The sequence below is a fragment of the Chlorocebus sabaeus genome, chromosome 8, assembly GCF_047675955.1.
Source record: "Chlorocebus sabaeus isolate Y175 chromosome 8, mChlSab1.0.hap1, whole genome shotgun sequence".
NCBI classification, from domain to species: domain Eukaryota; kingdom Metazoa; phylum Chordata; class Mammalia; order Primates; family Cercopithecidae; genus Chlorocebus; species Chlorocebus sabaeus.
Window position 1 is genome coordinate 10785442 of NC_132911.1, and position 21439 is coordinate 10806880.

Consider the following 21439-nt stretch of genomic DNA (forward strand, 5'->3'; position numbering starts at 1 on the left):
TCAAGATGAGTCTGATTTCAGAATCTTTAACCAGTGTGTCCTGCTCACACATACTCATACACATGTGTGCACATGGGCCAGGAGAGAGATGCAGATTTAGTCTTCCCTTTGCTGATCATGGAGGAAAGATTCTAGAAGTACCTAAGACTAAGTTTGGATGTTGCAATTTCATGGGTGAGCCAGAGGCTTCACTGGTGTGCAGGCTATTCTCTCTCTGCCCCACTCCCTTCCCCAATGCATTCTCTGCCCATCTCTACTCTGTTCTATGCCGTGGGACACTGATGCCTGTAGCCTGCATCTCTACAGCCTCTTGCTGGCTGACTGCCATGTCGATTTGATCCTGGGAGACAGTGGCAGGCCATCAGAGAGTGGAGGGAGAGGACAAATGGAAAACTCTCTCCATGACTTCAGCATCTGCCAGGTAGCCTCGCCTTCGCCTTCCAGCTCTCACCCAGCTCTGGTAACTATTTCTTCCTTGTCTTTCGAATTTTGGGGTGCTAATAACTTCCAACATTGCTAATCTCTGCATAACTTTAATCTCTGATGTGTTTCCATAATGCAGATCACACATCAGTAAATAGTTCTTCATAAAATCTCTCCATTTGAGGAATGAAGAGAGTCTTCATTCACCTATTCTGTGTCCTCTCAGAAGCCTGAAGGATACACATGGTTTTAGTTAACTCAAATGAGCCAGACTTTGGCAAAAGCACTGTTAACAATTGTTACTGTATTCCCTGGACTTGGGAGCAAGGTCACTGTCAATCAGCTTGGTACTTCAGAGGATGGGAGTCTTAGACTCTTCCCCTCTGGAGCCAGGGAAGTTTGAGGTCTGGACTTGAAGAAAGAGACCCAAGGTCTCGTTGGTGGGCAGTCATCTGGCCCCTGCAACAGGGTGATAGGTGGAGGGAGATACTAAGGATAGACAAGGCCAGTAGGAAATTCCTCATGGAAAGTCATGGTCCATGGACTCAGACCAAATCAGGCTCAGATTAGTTAACAGTGGCTCAAAGATTGGGAAAAAATACACACTTTCCCCTTTTATTTTTTTATTTTTATTTTTATTTTTATTTTTTGAGACGAAGTCTCACTCCAGTCTCGCCCAGGCTGGAGTGCAGTGGCTCCAACTCGGCTCACTGCAAGCTCCACCTCCCGGGTTTACGCCATTCTCCTGCCTCAGCCTCCCGAGTAGCTGGGACTATAGGCGCCCGCCACCTCGCCCAGCTAGTTTTTTTGTATTTTTTAGTAGAGACGGGGTTTCACCGTGTTAGCCAGGATGGTCTCGATCTCCTGACCTCGTGATCCGCCTGTCTCGGCCTCCCAAAGTGCTGAGATTACAGGCTTGAGCCACCGCGCCCAGCCTCCCCTTTTATTTTTTAAGATGGAGTCTCGCTCTGTCACCCAGGCTGGAGTGCAATGGCGTGATCTTGGCTCACTGCAACCTCCGCCTCCTTGGTTCAAGCGATTCTCCTGCCTCAACCTCCCAAGTAGCTGGGATTACAGGTGCCTGTAATCTTTCATATTTTTCATAGAGAGGAGGTTTCACCGTGTTGGCCAGGCTGGTCTTGAACTGCTGACCTTGGGCGATCCACCTGCTCGGCCTCCCAAAGTGTTGGGATTACAGGCGTGAGCCACTGTGCCAGGCTTCGTTTTTAACTAGTTCAGCAGGAATTTATGATTTTGGCACCCCACCCTGCACCCCCCCAAAAAAACCTTACAAAACCAGAAAACAAAAATAATGAAAAAGATAAGATACTCCAAACTTAAGGTTCAGCCAAATATATATGTATCTATTTAGTTGTCAGCTTTGGGGTTTGGGACATCAGTGCACTCTGTGACAACTTTTGCTCACAATTGTCAGCATGTGATTGCAGAAAACCAGGAGGAATTCTCTCCTGATGTATCCTCTACATGCTCCTTTTGCTGCCTGCTCTGCCTCTTTTCCTTTGGAACTCTCCTACACTTCATATGATTTGTGGGTCCTGTCAGTCAAGAGTTCTTCCTTCCTCTGCCATGAGGGCAGGTTCACAACCCAATCTGACTGACAGGATTACTCTGGAACTGTACATGCTCTAGGGACAGACCTGAGGCCAGTCAGAATCCTGCATTAATGTAGATCTTGGGAAAGGAGCGTTAAGAGCCAAGTAAGCTGGAAGCCGCCCCAGCCATCTTGCCTCACAAAGAGAAAGTCTTTCAGATCATAAAACCAAGCAAAGTGAGAGATGGAATAGGAAGAGTGCCCTTGGCTGTTATTGGACCCCCTGAAACCAATGATGCCTGTAGCCCGCCCCTGGGACATCCATTCATGTGAGCCAATTATTTCCCCATTTAAAATTAAGTGGCCAGGTGCAGTGGCTCACACTTGTAATCCCAGCACTTTGGGAGGCTGAGGCGGGAGGATTACTTGAGCTCAGGAGTTCAAGACCAGCCTGGGCAACATAGCAAGACCCCATCTCTGAAAAAAAAAATTTAGCCTGGCCAACATTGACGAAATCCCGTACATATATACATGTGTATGTATGTGTGTGTGTGTGTATATATAAAATATCTGGGCATAGTGGTATGGTTATAGTCCCAGCCACTCAGGAGCTTGAGGTGGGAGGATCACCTAAGCCCAGGGAGGTCAAGGCTGCAGTGAGCCAAGATTCTGCCATTGCACTTCAGCCTTGGTGACAGAATGAGATCCTGTCTCAAAAAATAAAATAAGTAGAGCTAGTTGTGTTTCTATCATTGTAAACTGAAAAGGCCTCCACTAATTCTTCTACCCTCAAGAATAACTAATGTTAATATTAGAGGGTGTGTTGTCTTTCTCCATAAAGCTTTAAAGAAGAGAGTTGTTGCTGTTCCACCTGTTTCAACAGAGAAGCTCCTGCTTCTACAGATCTCCCTAAATTCCTCCTGTGGCAATGTAACTGTGTAACTACAATTCCTTTGTTCTTTTCTTCAGTGAATGTGCAAAATAGCTGGTTACCATCTTCCAAAGAGTAATCTTTGTATCCTCCAGGGAAGACAGTTGTCGACAGTTAACACGTTACCCTAAAGCTCGTTTCCTCCAGGCCGAGAATCCTAGTATAATAACTTAAGTCCTTCTCAAAGATATTTTTTAGTATGCTTATCTCTGAATTGTAGACTTTTGAACCTTCTCTTTTCATCTGGAAAGGTAAAGGAAGCCCCCCAAAATGGGCATGGAAGGTCTTTATTGAAAAACCATAAAAATTCTATTACTGAAATGAAGTAAGACTAAGTAAATGCCATTTAAGTAAATAAGGCACAAAAAATTTCAGGCAGAAAAAAATACAAATATGTGTATCTATAAACTTTTTTTTGGTTCAGTTCGAAATAGTTTAAGAGCAGATGGCAGTTTTGTGGGGATGCAGTTAGTGGTTGGGTTTTGCCATGTTATCAATGTGTTGTTGTGTGAAGAAGGAGGTAAGGGAGCCTTTGATGTGTAGGAGGTGGGGTCTCTATGGGGTTCCTCACTGCTTGAATCTTCAAAGCTCATAAGTAGAGGCTTGGTTGCTCCCAGGTTCTGTAGAAATAAGCATTTTGGGAATCAAGCCAAAATATGGGCTTGGTGGCTGATGCCTGTAATCCCTGCACTTTAGGAGGCCAATGTGGGAGGGTCACTTGAGGCCAGGAGTTCCAGACTAGATTGGGCAATATGGCGAGATCCTGTCTTGGCTATATGTGTGTGTGTGTGTGTGTGTGTGTGTATGTATTTTTTTTTTTAAAGTAGCAGGCCCTTGGGGCACACTTGTAATCCCTACTACTTGGGAGGCTGAGATAGGAGGATCACTTGATCCTGGGAGGCTGAGGCTGCAGTGAGTTATACTTTGCCACTGCATTCTAGTCTGGGTCTCAGAATGAAACCCCATCTCTGCAACAACGAAAAAAGAGAATCAAGCCAAAAAGACTAGAATTCCTAAAAGCATGTCTCATACCAGGAAGCTTTAATTAAAGTAGGGGAGGTACTGATTTCCCTAAAGAAAGACCTCTGTTAAAGATCTATTTGTGACCTTAATGAATATGCTATTACTTCAAAAGCCTTTTGGACAAGACCCAACATTTTACCATGAGGTCCTTTCTTCTGTCTTTAGCCTAGGAACATGATACAAAATCCTTTAAATAGAAAACTTGTTAGGTTTAAAGAGAATTCTTCTCTCGGTAAAATACCGTTCAGAACAATTAACTTTCAATTTTCTTTAATTACCTTTAAACATATATAAGTTCTCAAACATCAAAATAACACTGGGAATCCTGGGGGTCAGGTGGAGGCAAGGGGCTTGGTCTTCAGATGAGCTGTATTGCAGATAATCAGCAAATATTGCATGCATGTTCCCCAATAAACCAGTTGACAAAAGTCAACTCTTCTTTCTCCTCCCCATTTCCCCTCTTACCTAGTGTCTAAATATAATTCAATCATAGTTTGAGTAACTTCATTAAATTACCACCACTATCTTCAAAAACAGTATCTATTCCTGGTTAGCTAAATTACTTTGAGGCAAATTGAACATGTAAAAGTGGCTTGCATCTCTGTTTGCACATTCACGTTACCTGGGGAGCTTTAAAAAAAACTGCCACTATCCTGGCTCCACTCCCAGAGGTTCTGTTTTTATAGGGATGGAAGGGAGGGCAGCAGCTATTAGTATTTTTTTAAAGATCTGTACAATTTTAACCTGCAGTCAAGGTTAAGAGTCACTGATTTAGAGACTGAAATAGATCAATCGCGGGTTTAAAAGCAACCCACTAGGAAGCAGTGTGGTGTCACAGGAAAAGCATGAGAATCAGAGCTAGGTGTTTTTATCCTGTCTTTGTTCACTGGGCTCGATCAGTGTGCACAGCCTCTTTGTGCATCATTTCCTCATTGGTAAAACTGGGATAATTATGCCCACCTTACAGGGTTATTTTGAAGGAAAAAAGCTCCCGGCACTTGACAGAACCTTTACAGCAAGATCTGCTATTCGTGTAGCATTAACTTTTCCTGGAAAAACCACCTTCTCCCTTGTTCCTCTTAGTTGCCTCCTTGTGCCAATAGGAATCCAAATCCACACTGTTTCTGTAGACTCTGAATTCTCTGAATGTGCATGGATGGCACCAAAAGCCACACTAAGGTTGCAGTGTCTTAGGGTTTAAAAGACTTGTTACTTCCCGTGCTTTACTGAGAACACCTGAGGTAGCGTGGCTCAGTGAAATAAGCCTGAAGGTCTGAGTTCAGTGTTCTTACAAACCTACTGCGTTACTATCTCTGTTACTATGGAAAAATTATTAACTAGCTCCCATCCCCTCTGTGTCTTAATTGGTAAAATAGGATTCGACTAGATGATCTCTCAATTTTCTTTTAATAATCAGAGTCTGTTAGCTTTAAAGAGACTGTACGATCCAAGCCAGAAAAGCCTGCACATATTTTTACCTGCCTACAGGAGAAAGTAGTTCCCAAGCAGCTTCTGCCATGAGGAGGTTCCATGAAGAGAGTAGATTTTTCTTCTGGAAGGCTGATTCTTTTGTAATCAATAGTGGAAAGCAGTTCTATCCTGACTTTTGGCCTGAGGACAGCATACATGAGTCTCCCAGTCAGTCTTGATGGAAAGTAAGGTCTCTCAATTGATCTTAGGCTCAAAATGAAACCACATCAGAGCCTCCAGAGAGACTGAGCTTTCTGGTTTCCAGAAAGGGACTTTACTGAATCCATAGGACATAGAGATTAAATTGCCCATGCAAGATTTTGGACTAAAATTTTCAGTGCAGGTTGCACTTTAGAGGCTCTCTGGGTCCGTTGTTTTCAAACTGAACATGCATCAGCATCACCTGGAGAGCTTGTTAAATCCCAGATTGCTGGACCCCACCCCCAGAACTTCTGCCTGAGGTGGTCTGGGATGGAGCCTGAGGCTTTGCTTTTCTAACAGATTCCCAGGTGGTGCATGTGGTACAGGTGGTGCTGGTCCTAGGATCTCACTTTTAGAAACACTGCTTTAGGTTTCACTCCACAAACTTCTGCGTTGGTCTATTCTTGCATTGCTGTAAAGGAACCCCTGAGGCTGCGCAATTTATAAAGAAAGGAGGTTGATTTGGCTCCTGGTTCTGCAGGCTGTACAAGCACAGCACCAGCATCTGTCCAGCTTCTGGTGAGGTCTCAGGAAGCTTTTACTGATGGCAGAGGGCAAATGGGGAGCAGGGGTGTCACCTGGTGAGAGATGAAGCAAGAATTAGAAGGGACGAGGTGCCAGGTCCTTTTAAATAGCCAGCTCTTGTGTAAACTAATAGAGCAAGAACTCACTCATGACCAAGGGGAGGGCACCAAACCATTCATGAGGGATCCAAACACCTCCCACCAGACTGAAGACTCGGCTCCACCATCGGAGCCACATTTCACCCTGAGATTTGGGGGCGGAGCTTATTCAAGCTGTTAGTTGTTAAGAGTCACCTGGAGCATTTGTCAAAAACACCAATTCCTGGCCCTGCGCGGTGGCTCGTGCCTGTGATCCCAGCACTTTGGGAGGCCGAGGCAGGCGGATCACGAGGTCAGGAGATGGAGACCGTCCTGGCTAACACGGTGAAACCCTGTCTCTACTACAAATAACAAAAATTAGCCGGGCGTGGTCGCAGGTGCCTGTAGTCCCAGCTACTCGGGATGCTGAGGCAGGAGAATGGCATGAACCCAGGAGGCGGAGCTTGCAGCGAGTGGAGATCCTGCCACTGCACTCCAGCCTGGGCCACAGAATGAGACTCCATCTCAAAAACAAAAACAGCAATTCCCAGGTCACTCCTGATTTAGTAGGGAGAGTCTGACTTAGTAGATTTACAGTGTGGCCCAGGCTCTTCTTATCATCAGGGGCCATGAGGAAACCCTGAGTCAATCAACTACCCATTAATTGCATGAGAGTCACTTGGGGAGATTTTAAACTCTGAAATGCTGATCCCTGGGACCTAGTCCCAAGACTCTAATTCTGAAGAGTGGAGCTGGGAGAGACTGCATTTTTAAAGCTCCTGAGATGACTCTGATGTGTAACTAAGTTGTCTCATTTTGTAGATGAGGACCCTAGGGAGGGTAAGGCATTGCTCGGAGCTACTGGCAGAAGCAGAGCCAGAACCCACATGGCCTAAATCCCTGTGCTCAGTCCACACTACCATTTTCCTTCTCGTCTTGAAACTATCCCCACAGGGTTGCTGAAAACTGCATGCCAGGTTCTAGACAGAAACAGAGTTTATAATAAAGCATCATTTGGGCTTCACTGCGGCCCACTTCCTTCTTGCTAAGTTATGCAGCACTAGATACTAACCCATTTGCATCCCCGTTGTTCCTGTAGACAGGATCTCTGACATTAGACTCATAAGGCTTTTGTTTAAGGGTTGCTTAAGATGTTTTTCAGATCCTGAATTCCAGCAACCAGTTTAAAGACTCCACAGAGGAATGGGACCAGCATGAGAATACAGCTTCTTCATTTCCCTGTCCCAAGATTTCACTCTGCCTTCTTCGACTAAACAGTGACCACACTTCAGCCCACTCCAAAACTCTTAAAAACCCTAACTGCAAAGTCCCTAAGGGGGTGTATTTAAGACTCCCCTCTCATTTCCTCATTCAGTGACCCTACGATTAAGCCTCTTTCTCTGCTGCAACCCAGTATCTTGGTGTATTGACTTGCTTTGTGTCCCGTGCAATGAACCTATTATGGTTACAGTCTGGTCAGTCAGAGACAGTGGCTGTTTCCTCTGCCATTGACTTTCAAATGGAGAAGTCCAAGGAATGGGATATTACACTAAGATCCAACACTAGCTCTCTGACACCAACTGGAAGTCTCACAATTCAATTCTAACATTGACCTACTCTGAGTCAGTGTCAGATCCCACAAGTTAAAGGGCAAAGTCTCCAACAAGACTGCCCTTACCTCAGATGCCAGTCACAAATGTGGTCCCCAGGATACCCACACTTCTGTCTAATTTGACTACAAATTTGCATCTTCCCACTATACAACCCCTCAAGTTTGATAAATTGTTAGAATGACACAGAACTCAGGGAAGCACTATACTTTGGATTACTGTTTTATTATAAAGGACACAAATGAATAGCCAGATGAAGAGATACACAGGGCAAGGTCTGGAAAGGTCCCCAGCCTAGGAGCTTTGGTGTTCATGGAGCTGGTGTGCACCATCCTTCTGGTACATTGATACATTCACCAGCCAGGAAGCTCCCTTCTACTTCAGTGTCCAGAGTTTTTATGTGGGTTTCATTGTATAGTCTTGATTGATTAAATTATTGGCCATGTAACTGAACTTAAATTCTGGTTGTTCTGTCTTCCACAGAGGTTGGGGGAAAGGCTGGAAATTCCAACCCTCCAATCACATGCTTGGTCTTTCTATTAATAGCATGATCAGTTCCTCCCTTGAAGCTCTCTAAGGGCCCACCACCAGTCACATTAGCATAAGCTCAAATGTAGTCAGAAGGGTCTTGTTATCTCCTGTTGGGAAATTCCAAGTATTTTTGAAGCTCTGTCCAGGAACTGGGGACAAAGACCAGATCTATTTTTTATGATATCACATGCACCCACATCCTCCCAATCTCAGCCTCCCTTGGAACGCAGCTTCTTAGATTATCATCTTCCTACCCCTCACCATTTACAAGGAGTAGAGCAATTAAGTAGATTCAAATGCAGACTGAACAGCTGCTCAGCTCAAAAAAAAAAAAAAAAAAATTATCTTTGCCTTCACAGAAACAGCCTCTGGGTTCCAGTTCTGCTTAGCCTCTTGAGCAATGTTTTCTCTCTAGATGTGCATAAGGGATTTGGTTTCTGGCCAGCCAGGACCCAGCTGTAACTTGCTCATTCCAAGTAACACAGTTCAGAGAGCTCTGCATCTTGGTTAATAATACCTAGTTTTGGCCAGGTGGGGTGACTTATGCCTGATGGGAGGCTGAGGCAGGTGGATCACGAGGTCAGGAGATCGAGACCATCCTGGCTAACACGGTTAAGCCCTGTATCTACTAAAAATACAAAAAAAAATTAGCCAGGTGCGGTGGCAGGCGCCTGTAGTCCCAGGTACTCGGAAGGCTGAGGCAGGAGAATGGCATGAACCCAGGAGGCGGAGTTTGCAGTGAGCCGAGATGGCGCCACTGCATTCCAGCCTGGGGGACAGAGCAAGACTCTGTCTCAAAATAATAATAATAATAATTATAATAATACCTAACTTTTGTTTATTGCATTACTACTTTCAAAATACTTTACATTTCTAAGTTAGGCTCCACAGTGAACAACCCTGTGAGACAGGCAGGAAAATGTAATAATAACTTCCTTATTTTTTATTCAACAAACAACAAGTGCTTACTGTGGATGTGCTCAGCGCAATTCTAGCTACCGAGAGACAAACAGGAACAAAAATGTGGTCCTTGCTGTCATCAGATTGGGAAACCATAGTTCAGATAAATGGAGTGACACCTACTCAAAGCCGAGCAGACCTTCTGATTCTTTTCCCAGTGCTTTTTCTGCTACAGGGTGCTAGGAGCACGAGCCTTTCATTAGAAAAGTCTCAGGGTTAGGCTGACAAAGTGTGAGGTGCACCAAGGGGACCTGTGCAGGACATAGTCAGAGCTTCTCTAGGATGCAAAGACCCCAGATGACTTTCCCCCTGTTTTAGCTTCCTGTGGCTGTTGTAAAAAAAAAAAAAAAAATGACCACAAACTTGACAGTTTAAAACAACAAATATTTGGTATTTCCCAGCTTTGGAGGCCAGAAGTCTGAAATCAGTATCAGTATCACTGGGCTGAAATCAAGGTTTTAGCAGGGTTGCACTTTCCCCAGAGGCTCTCAGGGAGAATCTGTCCTCTGCCTCTTCTGGCAGCTGCTGGCATTCCTTGGGTTGTGGCCACATGGCTCCAATCTTTCAAGCCAACATTGGAGAAACTTTTCCTGTTCCATCTTCACATCACTGTGTGTGTGTGTAAAATTTCCCTCTGCCCTCTCTTATAAAGATATTTCTGATGGTATTTAGGGCCCACCTGGATAATCAAAGACTCTTTTTCCAAATAAGATAACACTTAGAAGTTCCAGGGATCATTCATGACCGTTATTCAGCGTACTAAACTCCTGCAAACCAAAGCGCTCTTTGAGAAGCGGTCATAAGTGTTTCTCTTTTCATCTCCGATGATGCTCCATGCAGAGGCCAGAACACGGGCTCTAGAAGGGAGCATGAAAAATCCAGTCCAACGCAAGCCTTTCACAGGTTACTTGTTCCAAGTTAATGCTCACAGAAGGATCTGGCCTCCTACTTTCCAGTTTTCCAGTCTTGGGCTGTTTTGCAAAGAAGTTGAGACAGGCCACAGACCCTTCTTGGGGGCCTGCTGGGCACCCCCCAAGCATGGAAATAAGGGGAAATTTTGAGTTCCTTCAAGGGAAACTCCAGGCACCGAGCCAGCTTTGAAAAGTAAAGGAGCAACTGATAAGCAAGAAGGCAATAATAGCCTAAACCAATAGCCAAGGAAGTCAGAGCCACAGAGTGTTTGATTCCTTTATAGAAACTAAAGATATGGGTTTATTTATTTATTTTTTTATACTGAGTCTCGCTTTGTTGCCCAGGCTGGAGTGCAATGGTGAAATCTTGGCTCACTGCAACCTCCACCTCCTGGGTTCAAGTGATTCTCCTGCCTCAGCCTCCTGAGTAGGTGGGATTACAGGCGCCCACCTCTGTGCCCGGCTAATTTTTGTATTTATTTTATTTTATTTTATTTTTTAGTAGAGACAGGGTTTCAGCACATTGGTCAGGCTGGTCTTGAACTCCTGACCTCAGGTGATCTGCCTGGCTTGGCCCCCCAAAGTGCTGGGATTACAGGAGTGAGCCACTGTGCCCAGCCAATAACATCTTAATATACGTCCCCTGAGTTGTTTCTTAGAAACAACTTAGAAACCCAGACCTCTACCAAGTGGACCCACTGGTGCACAGACCTCAGATGAGGGGGAATGAAGGACTGAAGTCTGACTGTGATTCTTTATTCTAAATTTCTTCCTGAGGGGCCTGGAGGGAGCCACACCCACAGGTCAGAATTTAACGTTCCTTTCTGCCACCCCCAAGTTTTTAGACAAAACTTTCCTTCCTTAGCCAACTGCAAATCAGAAAATCTCTGAATCCACCATCCACCTGTGGCCCCACTTTGAGATGTCCCACCTTTATAGGTCAAACCACTGTGTAGGCTTCACATATTGATTTATGACTTTGCCTGTTACTTCTGCCTCCCCACCTTTAATGGAAGCCATTGAGGAGTTCGGGTCTTAAGCAGTAGCTGACTGATTCTCTTGCTTAGTGGCCTGCAATAAGTGCCTCACCTGTTCTCACTGCAAATCCTGATGTCAATGTTTGGCCTTGCTGCACCAGGTGGGCAGACCCAAGTTTGGTTCAGTAACAAAGTTTTCCACTGAGATCAGGGATATGCACTCTTTACATATATGAGTCCCTCCCTTCTGGACTCACTCCCTGCCTGGGACTCTCTCCAAAGGTTGCTACTAGGGTGCTGATGTGAGGGCAGAGGGGATAGACGGTGGGCAGAGGAGGTGGGCAGGAGGTCACAGCCTGGTTGGGGACTGAAAGAGGGTGGAGAGTGGACACTGTCCATCTGGCATAGGGAAGATCCTTGGTCTGGTCCAAGGATGGTCCGGAAACCACTGCCAACTATTCCTTCCCCCTCCATCTCTAAGCAATTCTGCAATAGACCTTCCCAAGGGAGCTGGTTCACAGCCTCCCTACAGAATCCCAGGCTGCCAAGGCTGATAAGAGACCAGAGCAAAGGCATTGCCATGTCTCATTAGAGCCAGGCTGCAGGGTAAGGGCTCTGGGAATGCGGAGATCAGGGAGCCTCTGAAGTGCAAATTCAGAACTGCTGAAGGGCCTTGGTTCTTTAAAGGGAGATTGCTCTTAGTGACTGGTTAGATGAAAACTCTAGAAGTTTCATGTCATACAGCATAAAAGCCAAATACTAGCAGGGAGCTTGCCTGAAAGGACAAATACATCTGGAAGCAAGTCATCCTCTTTCTTAAACTAGCTCCCCCTGCCTGCATGGCTGCTAGCAGCCTAGCAATTCTCTGCCCTGCAGGCTGAGCCTCCATTGTCAATGGAGGACAATGAATTCTCCATCATTCCTGATATCCAACCAGCTAGCAAATCTTAGAGACTTGCTCTCTGCAATTCAATTCACAGCAGTCCTTTCCTTGTACCACTGCCCTGTTTATGGTCCTCATTTCTACACCTCATCTTTATTTTAATTACAAAAATAGCACATGCTTGTTTCAGAAGGGCCCAAGAGCCAAAGAATGCAAGGAGTGAAGTTCTAGACGCTGGAAAAGACACGAAAGCAAGTTCCCCCCTGGAGCCATCTTGATTTTGGACCAGTGAAACTGGTTTTGAACTTCTTACTCCAGAACTGTACGAAAATAAATGTATGCTGTTTTAAGTCACCACCTTTGTGGTAATTTGTTACAGCAGCCACAGGAAACTAATACAGGTTGTTTCCAACTTTTCAGAATTAGAAATATTTTATTGTCTTATAAAACTTCATGGGAACCCTTGACTCCAATCTCCCCTGGCTTGGGTCTGTCCTAAGTAGCCACTCCTCTGCTACGGGGCCTATTAGGATTCCCCTACTGCTGGAAAGTGAAATCCAAACTCTTTAGCTCAAAGATCCTCCACAACCAGCCCCAACCCACTTTTCTAGCCTTAAAATCAGCTATTTGTTCTATGACCACTCCACTCTCAACATGCACTTTGTACATTCAGTGCTGGCTCACAAGATTTTCTATCTATGAAATGGCTTCCTTAGCCCTTAGCTCTTCTCTGCAGATGGCTCAAAGCTCCGGCTCAAATGGGATCTCTTCCTATAAGGTCCCTCTTTGTCCTCCACCCACACCCAACAGGATGTTATTTTTGCCTTCACTGAACATGCATAACACTTTGCATCTCTTTCCTGGCAAATATCAATTCTATCTTGTGTTTGAGTTATACATTTATATATTATGTGCCTAGCACTTAAACAGTTTGCTGAATTATTTGTTCATTAAATATTTGCTGAATTGAATTGAAATGTGAACTATGCTATGTAGAGAAGAAGGCCTACTTGTTGCTTGTGCTCTAGTTTGATACGGTAAGATGGAATCACCATTGATTTAACCATTTTTTTAATTTATTTTTATTTTTATTTTTTTGAGACAGAGTTTCGCTCGGTCCCCCAGGCTGGAGTGCAGTGGCGTGATCTCGGCTCACTGCAAGCTCTGCCTCCCGGGTTCACGGCATTCTCCTGCCTCAGCCTCCCGAGTAGCTGGGACTACAGGTGCCTGCCACCACACCCGGCTAATTTTTTGTACTTTTAGTAGAGATGAGATTTCACCATGTTAGCCAGGATGGTCTCGATCTCGACCTGGTAATCCGCCCGCCTCAGCCTCCCAAAGTGCTGGGATTACAGGCGTGAGCCACCGCGCCTAGTCCAACAATTTTTTAAATTGTAATTATTCTGAGTGTATAATAGTTGTATAAACATAATTGATTTTAACAAAAAAAGATGGTCATTAGAAATGGCCAGGTAAAGTCAGCTTAAATCATGCTTCTAGTTTTTCAAACCTAATCCTTAATTTATTGTGCCTTTAGAGATGCAAGAATAAATGTGATGGCAATTCATGAGAAAAGAACTGGAGAATATGAGCTGACCCCAAACTCAGTAGTGATTCCCCACTGTGATTCCGTTGTTGAAAATGCTAATACCATCTCAGGCTGCATTTACAAGAGTTTGCAAGTCCAGAACAAAGAGGACATTGTCTCATGGTTCTTTCAGATGCATCTTCTGTGGGAGATCTGATCAATGTGGTCACTGTGCTTTTCAGACCTAGTAGAGCCTCAGAATAACTTGTGAAGCTGTTAAAAAAAAAAAAAAAATACAGACTTCTGCATCCCACCTCCAGGAAATTCTGCATTCGTAGGTTGGGAGAAAGCCTAGGAGTTTGTATTTTAACCAGCACAAATTATTGGAGGCTCACTGGTCTAAAAAAAAACTCTTGTTTTTTTTCAGTGATGGAACTCTATTATTCAGAATGTTGTGTCTAGTTTCTGGTTCCAGAGTCTCAAGCTCCCTGATTATTGCTTTTGCCGGGTCTCAGCATAATCCATCCCAAGTGTTGGTCTTTGATGCTGCACCTACCGGGAAACAAACGGAGCAACAAATCAATTGGCTAGCAGGGAAGGTCTGGGGTTTTAACTAACTGGTTATTTTTTGATTAGTCACTGTCTTAGTTCATTTATGTTGCTGTAAAGGAATACCAGAGACTGGGTAATTTATAAAGAGAAGAGGTTCATGTGGCTCACTGTTGTGCAGGCTGTACAAGAAGCATGCATCAGCATCTGCTTCTGGTGATGCCTCAGGCTGCTTCCACTCATGTTGGAAGGAAAAAGCGAGCCTGCCTGTGCAGAGATCACACGGAGAAGGAGGAAGCAAGAGAGAACGTGAGTGGAGACACCAGGCTCTTTTTAACAATCAGCTCTACAGGGGACTAACTGAGCAAGAACTCACTCCCCTCTACCCCGTCTCCTGAGGGGCATTAGTCAATTCACGAGGGACCCACCCCTGTGACTGTAACATCTCCCAGTAGGCCCCACCTCTAACACTGAGGATCGAATTTCAACATGAGGTTTGGGAGACACACGTCCGAATTATAGCAATAAGCCTCAATTCCTCCATCGGGAATGTGGGCTGTAATTCACAAGCTCCAGCCACCTGATTGATTTCACAGAGATGAATGAAACAGGCCTAGACTATCATCACAGCAGAGGAGCCACCAAAGACAAAAATACTAAGTGTTACCGGTAGTCTTGTGAGTGTGGTGGTGATAAGATTCTCAAGTGACCGTGGTGCAGGTAGAACTGGTACCTTGTCTGAGTTGATCCTATATTCCTGAAGGAGATCTGAATGATTCAAGGAAGTTATATTACCCATAACCCTTCCCTCACCCCAGAGGCAGAAACAGTATCAGCCATTCCCACTGCCTGGGGTGGAAGCAGTGGAAGTGGTGGGGACAGCCAAGGCCAAGGGTCACAAAGCTCTGCCCCTCTCACGCTGTCCATCCTAATGTCAGAGATTTACTGCTGCCACCCACATTAACAAAGCCACGGGAAGAGCCCAGTCCAGACAGATGACCAAGAGGAAGGAATCATTTCTCAGCCTTAGCACTATTGGTTTATCTTGTGCCCACTGTCATTAACCTGTGAGAGTGAAAGCAGGCTGGCCCATTCATTTTCCGATCACCCAGTTTATGGCATCGTTAAAATTAATAGAGCACTCATCTCAGCACATAACGAGCAGACCATGTTGAGGAGGCAGTGTTCCTGGAAAAATACTGGCAGAGGCCCCGAGTGTATGTTCACTGTCAGCGTGGTGCAGCCTGGGCCCAGGTCCCACGCAGGTGTTGAGAACAGCTGGGAACCTTAGCTAAGATAACAGCACTGTTAAAATGGGCACTCTGTGTTCTCAGCCCCATTGTTCCTTGGTAGAAGGCACTGATGAGCTGAAGCAGTACTTGGAGTCAGAGAGGAGAAAGTAAGACAATTTGCACATTGATTTCTTTTGGGGGAAAGAGGAAGTGGAGGCTTTCTGTTTGGGATGATGAAAAAGTTCTGGAAATGGATGGCAGTGACGGTTGCCCAATATTGCTCAATATACTTAACACCACTGAACTGTATACTTAAAAACGGTTAAAAGTTTTCTGGGTTTTACGTTTTGTGTGTTTTATCACAATTTTTTTCAAAAAAGAAAGCGAGTCAGCTCATTCATAGAGAAGTCCAGTCATAAGTCTGAAGGTAGCTAAACATTTGCCACTATGTTGCTTCTTGATTTTAAATGTCACACTGAACACATAACCCTCTGTCCTCTCAGTAGAGTTGACTTATCTTGGGAACAGTGACAAAAGCTGCCTCTTGTTGTAGGGACCATACATGTGCTTTTGCTGATTCTAATTATGGGGCATGTGAGAACAAAGGGGGCTTCTTCAAACACTTCAGTAATTTTCAGAAAGGCTTGAGCCCTGGCTGGGTGCGGCGGCTCATGCTTGTAATCCCGGCACGTTGGGAGGCTGAGGCAGGTGGATCATCTGAGGTCAGGAGTTCAAGACCAGCCTGGCCCACATGGTGAAACCCCATCTCTACTAAAAATACAAAAATTAGCCGAGTGTGATGGTGTGCGTCTGTAATCCCAGGTACTTGGGAGGCTGAGGCACGAGACTTGCTTGAACCTGGGAGGCAGAGGTTGCAGTGGGCCGAGATGGTGCCACTGCACTCCAGGCTGGGTGACAGAGACAGACTCTGTCTTAAATGAGAGAGACAGCAAGAGAGAGAGAAAGGCTTGAACCCTTTTTAAGACAGGAATAATACAGCATAGTTGCAGGACAATAGAAAATTCCAGGCAACAGTTTTACATGACTAGCAAAAGGAAACTATTAAAATAGCTGCAGAAGCTAGGAACAGCTAAGACCCTGAAAAACCAGGGTGTGGACCAAGCGCTGACTAAGACCGACTGGACCAAACGTGGTGCTGGACTTGAGCCAGGTTTCACCTAGGACCTCACTATCTGCTCATTAACATCCTAAATCACACATTCACCAGAGCCATAACAGTTCCAGGAACAACCATATTTGGTGTAAAAATGGGCAGCACCACAGTTCCAAGAAATCTCCACCTTTTCCCAGGAATTTTCATGGATCTTCTACCCCTTGGTTAAAGAAACCTATAAAGGCAGCAGCCCCGAACCCCCTTGGTGGATCTCTCTCTTGAGTATACCTGCATTCCCGTTTTATGAGTGTGTGCTTTTCCCTTTGCAATAAATCTCTGTACTTTCACTACTATTTCCCAATTCATCTTTGAATTCATTCTTGCAATGGTGTCAAGATCCTGGACACTGGTTGTGGTCGAGGTTCCACCAGCATTTGGGGACCTCCCTCAGCCTACTGGTGTCACTTTTATCCTTTGAAAGATAGAAAAGCATTTGTCCTGGGGGTAGACCATCCTATTTTTCCTATGGAAATAATAAACAATTAATCCTAGTTAGTGTAGACAATATATTGTTTATATACCAACTCACCATTTGTCTTTCTCTTCCAGAACTGGATACTTCAGTAGAGTGCTGGACTAGGTAAGGACTTCTGCATTTCTGGCCCAGATTCACATCCCTCTGTTAAATTAAGTTTAGCCTAAAGCTGCCTCCTTACATATTTTAAGTTCAGCCTAAAGGTTTCTCCATACGTTGTGAACTATTACCTAACTGGATGTGTGAATAGACTGTAACCTACTCTTTTGCCAGTCACCAAGTTTTGGCCAATCAAAGATAGCCAGTTGTTCAAACCATGTTCAAATAAGGCAAACGCTGAGCTCTAACCAATCCAGCTGTTTCTGTGCCTCACTTCCATCTTCTGTACAGCACTTTCCTGTTTCTCTCCATACATCCTCTGCAACCATAGCACAGAGTTCTCTGAACCTATTGAGGTTCAGGGGACTGCCCAATTCATGCATTGATTTGCCCAACTAAAACTCTGTTAAATGGAATTTGTCTAAAGTTTTTCTTTTATCACCTCTGCCATATTTAGGACTCTGAATGTCTTCACCATCCAGAGACAAATTGAATGTCAAGGCTGAAAGAGGCCTGAAGTGTCCACTTCTCTGAAACCCCATGCAATGCCTGTCAAATAAATGGTCAGTCTTTAGTCAGACGCCTCTGACCTGGCTTTCTCTTTGAGAAAAGTCACACCCTGTAACTATTACTCATCCTATATCCTCAGAGTGCCTGCCGACATAAATAAGAGCTCAGATATAAATTAGGTTTCAGACACAAATCGATTTTTTCAGTATCTTCCACCAATCTCTATATCTCTATCGGCTTTAGATTGGGTTATTTTAATCTTCCAGGAAGACTTTTGTAGGTTCAGAAATTTCAGATCAATTCACATTTTCTACTTGCAGTTTCTAGCTGGAAATCATGTATGGAAGCTGAGTCACCTCCATTTCTCCTGGAGCCTGAGCTGGCTGTCACCGAGGCCTTGCTCATTATGCAGACTCATTCACATGCAACGCCTGACAGTGGTGGAAGATTTCCATCCTCACAGGTCATGAAATGCGTCTGCACTGGAATACTTGTTGTTTATCACCTACACTAAGGATTTACAACCGCCTAAGTGTTGTATTTCTAGTGACTGTATTCTGAATGAAAATCTCCTGCCCTGAAGCAAGGACAACTTCTTTATTCACATGGAGAATGATAGCAGGTAAAGGGGGGAAAAAATCCCTCTTTTCATATGTGCAGAATAAAAATCTTATTAAAATAAGACCTTTCAGGTGCTTCCTTTCACTGTTCATTTGGGAAGGTATTTCACAGATGGTACGAACACCCTGAAATGTTGCCCGGTCGGAAATCTTTTATCTGCAGCTTTAGAAGAACAAAGGGTATAACATATGGAAAAGCAGTAGATGGCACAGCTAAGGACAGGGACAGGAATGCAAATTATGATTCTTGTCTCAAAATATTTCTGGTTGGTTTCCACCCACCGAGGGCCATCTCTGGGTGCAGGGTAGAGATTGCATATGGCGTGATTAAGGGCACTGTGATTTCTTGACACCAATGCAGAACTGTGAGCTTTGCAAGTCCTTGCCCCTTATCAAAGACACATTTTTTTTTTTTTTTTTTTTTTTTTTGAGACGGAGTCTTGCTCTGTCGCCCAGGCTGGAGTGCAGTGGCAAGATCTTGGCTCACTGCAAGCTCTGCCTCCTGGGTTCATGCCATTCTCCTGCCTCAGCCTCCCGAGTAACTGGGACTACAGGCGCCCACCACCATGCCTAGCTAATTTTTTTTTTTTTTTTTTTTTTTTGTATTTTTAGTAGAGACGGGGTTTCACTGTGTTAGCCAGGATGGTCTCAATCTCCTGACCTCGTGATCCGCTTGCCTCAGCCTCCCAAAGTGCTGGGATTACAGGCGTGAGCCACTGCGCCCGACCCAAAGACACACTTTTAAAAGAAATGAGGAAGGTGGATTTTCATTTTCACAAAGTCATCATTGGGATGGGTAAAACTGTGTTTCCCCAAAATTTGTATGTTAAAGTCCTAACCCCTAGTACTTTACAATGTAACCTTATTTGGAAAAAGGTCATTGTAAATGTAATTGATAGATGATACTGGAGTAGGGTAGGCCCCTAATCCAGTATCACTGGTGCCCTTATAGAAAAAGGGGAATTTGGATACAGAGACAGAGAGAAGACCATGTGAAGACACAGGGAGATGCCATCTACAAGGAACACCAAAGATTCCCAGAAAGCCACCAGAAGTAAGGGGAAAGGCATGAAACTGATCTTCCCTCACAGCCCTCAGAAGGAACCAGCCCTCTTGACACCTTGATCTTAGACTTCTACCCTCTTGAACTGTGAGAAAATACACTTCTGTTGTGTAAACTACCTAGCTTGTGGTTTTTTGTAATGATAGCCCTAGAAAACTAACACAGTGGTCAAACTGAAAGCATTTATTTCAGTGTACTGTTTATGCAAAGTCATAGAAGCTATAATACCTAAAAGTACAATTTTATTTTCAAAGCATTATGACTAGAAATATTTCTTACTATCTTGATTTCTATTCTATTGCTCATACACACTCCTCATGCACACATGTAGATTTGTATATAATTCATAGAGTCTTTATTCCTGATTCCTTATGTTTGGAATTCCTATTCTTGGCCCTTAAAAACATTTCCAAAGACTTCTTGTCTTAGATCCCTTCCTTCCTTCTTTCCTTCCTTCCTTCTTTCCTTCCTTCCTTCTTTCCTTCCTTCCTTTTTTCCTTCCTTCCTTCCTTCTTGCCGCCTTCCTGCCTTCCTGCCTGCCTCTCTGCCTGCCTCTCTGCCTGCTTCCCTGCCTGCCTTCCTGCCTTCCTGCCTGCCTCTCTGCCTGCCTCTCTGCCTGCCTTCCTGCCTTCCTTCCTGCCTTCCTGCCTGCCTCTCTGCCTGCCTTCCTGCCTTCCTTCCTGCCTTCCTTCCTGCCTTCTTTCCTGCCTTCCTTCCTGCCTTCCTGCCTGCCTGCCTTCCTGCTTGCCTTCCTGCCTTCCTTCCTGCCTTCCTGCCTGCCTCTCTGCCTGCCTGCCTTCCTGCCTTCCTGCCTGCCTCTCTGCCTGCCTCCCTGCCTGCCTCCCTGCCTGCCTTCCTGCCTGCCTCTCTGCCTGCCTTCCTGCCTTCCTGCCTGCCTCTCTGCCTGCCTCCCTGCCTGCCTCCCTGCCTGCCTTCCTGCCTGCCTGCCTGCCTTCCTTCTTTTCTTCTCTTTCTTTCTTGCTTATTGCAGCTGAAAATGTTCTCTCACAAAGACGCACAGAACCAGATGGAACAAGAACCTCTTTAGATGCTCATTTTCATTCCACTCTATCGATTGTGTAAAAGTTTTCGTTTAAATTATGCTAGTAATTTTAATTTTCTTTGATGTCAAGAAGTTTCTCTTCCTAACTGATCGCAAGGTACAGTAGCTCCCCCTTATCCATGGGAGATACTTTCCAAGACCTCCAGTGGTTGCCTGAAACCTCGGATAGTACCAAACCCTATATAGACTACGTTTTTTCCTGTATCTATTTATCTGTGATAAAATCTATCAGTTATGCACAGTAAGAAAATAACAACAGTAACTAATAATCCAATAGAACGTTTATAACAATATGGTGTATTAAAAGTTACATGAATGTGTTCCTCTTTCTCAGAACGTCTTACTGTACTGTACTGTGAGTAACTAAAACCACAGGAAGTAAAACCACAGATGGTGGGGGGACTAATGTATTTCATTTTGGTATTTTTAGCAAATAGGTTAAAAAGTCATTAAAACTTTTTTTGAAAGAATTTTTAACAGATTTTTTTTTTTTTTTTTTTTTGGAGATGGAGTCTTGCGATCTCGGCTCACTGCAAGCTCCGCCTCCCAGGTTCACGACATTCTCCTGCCTCAGCCTCCCCAGTAGCTGGGACTACAGGCGCCCGCCACCAAACCCGGCTAATTTTTTTTTTTTTTTTTTTGTGACAGAGTCTAGCTCTGTCACCCAGGCTGGAGACGCCTGGCTATTTTTTGTACTTTTAGTAGAGACGGGGTTTCACAGTGTTAGCCAGGATGGTCTCTATCTCTTGACCTTGTGACCCACCTGTTTCAGCCTCCCAAAGTGCTGGGATTACAAGCGTGAGCCACTGCGCCCGGTCCATTAATAGATTTTTGACAGTTTCTTTAAGTGTAATAATATGAGAGTTTTTATATGTGACACACAGAATTTTTAAAGTAAAAAAAAATCACATAAACTTGAAAATGTTTCCAAATATTCACTTTCAAATTATTCTTTTCATAGCATGCATTTCTTCAAAAAGATCTTCTCACAGATTGGCCATCTTCTTTTAAAATCTGATAGATCATCTCTGATTTTTAAAATAACTCATGAT

General features: G+C 44.5%; 1 long non-coding RNA gene across 1 annotated transcript in view; it reads right to left on the minus strand.

Annotated features, from left to right (window-relative positions):
• Positions 1-4182: 4182 nt before the first annotated feature.
• LOC103215354 (uncharacterized) overlaps positions 4183-21439 on the minus strand; it is a 223074-nt gene continuing 205817 nt past the window's right edge. The window contains exon 4 of the long non-coding RNA XR_012093818.1: positions 4183-6178. This is a non-coding gene — a long non-coding RNA (uncharacterized lncRNA). The remainder of the gene's footprint in view (positions 6179-21439) is intronic.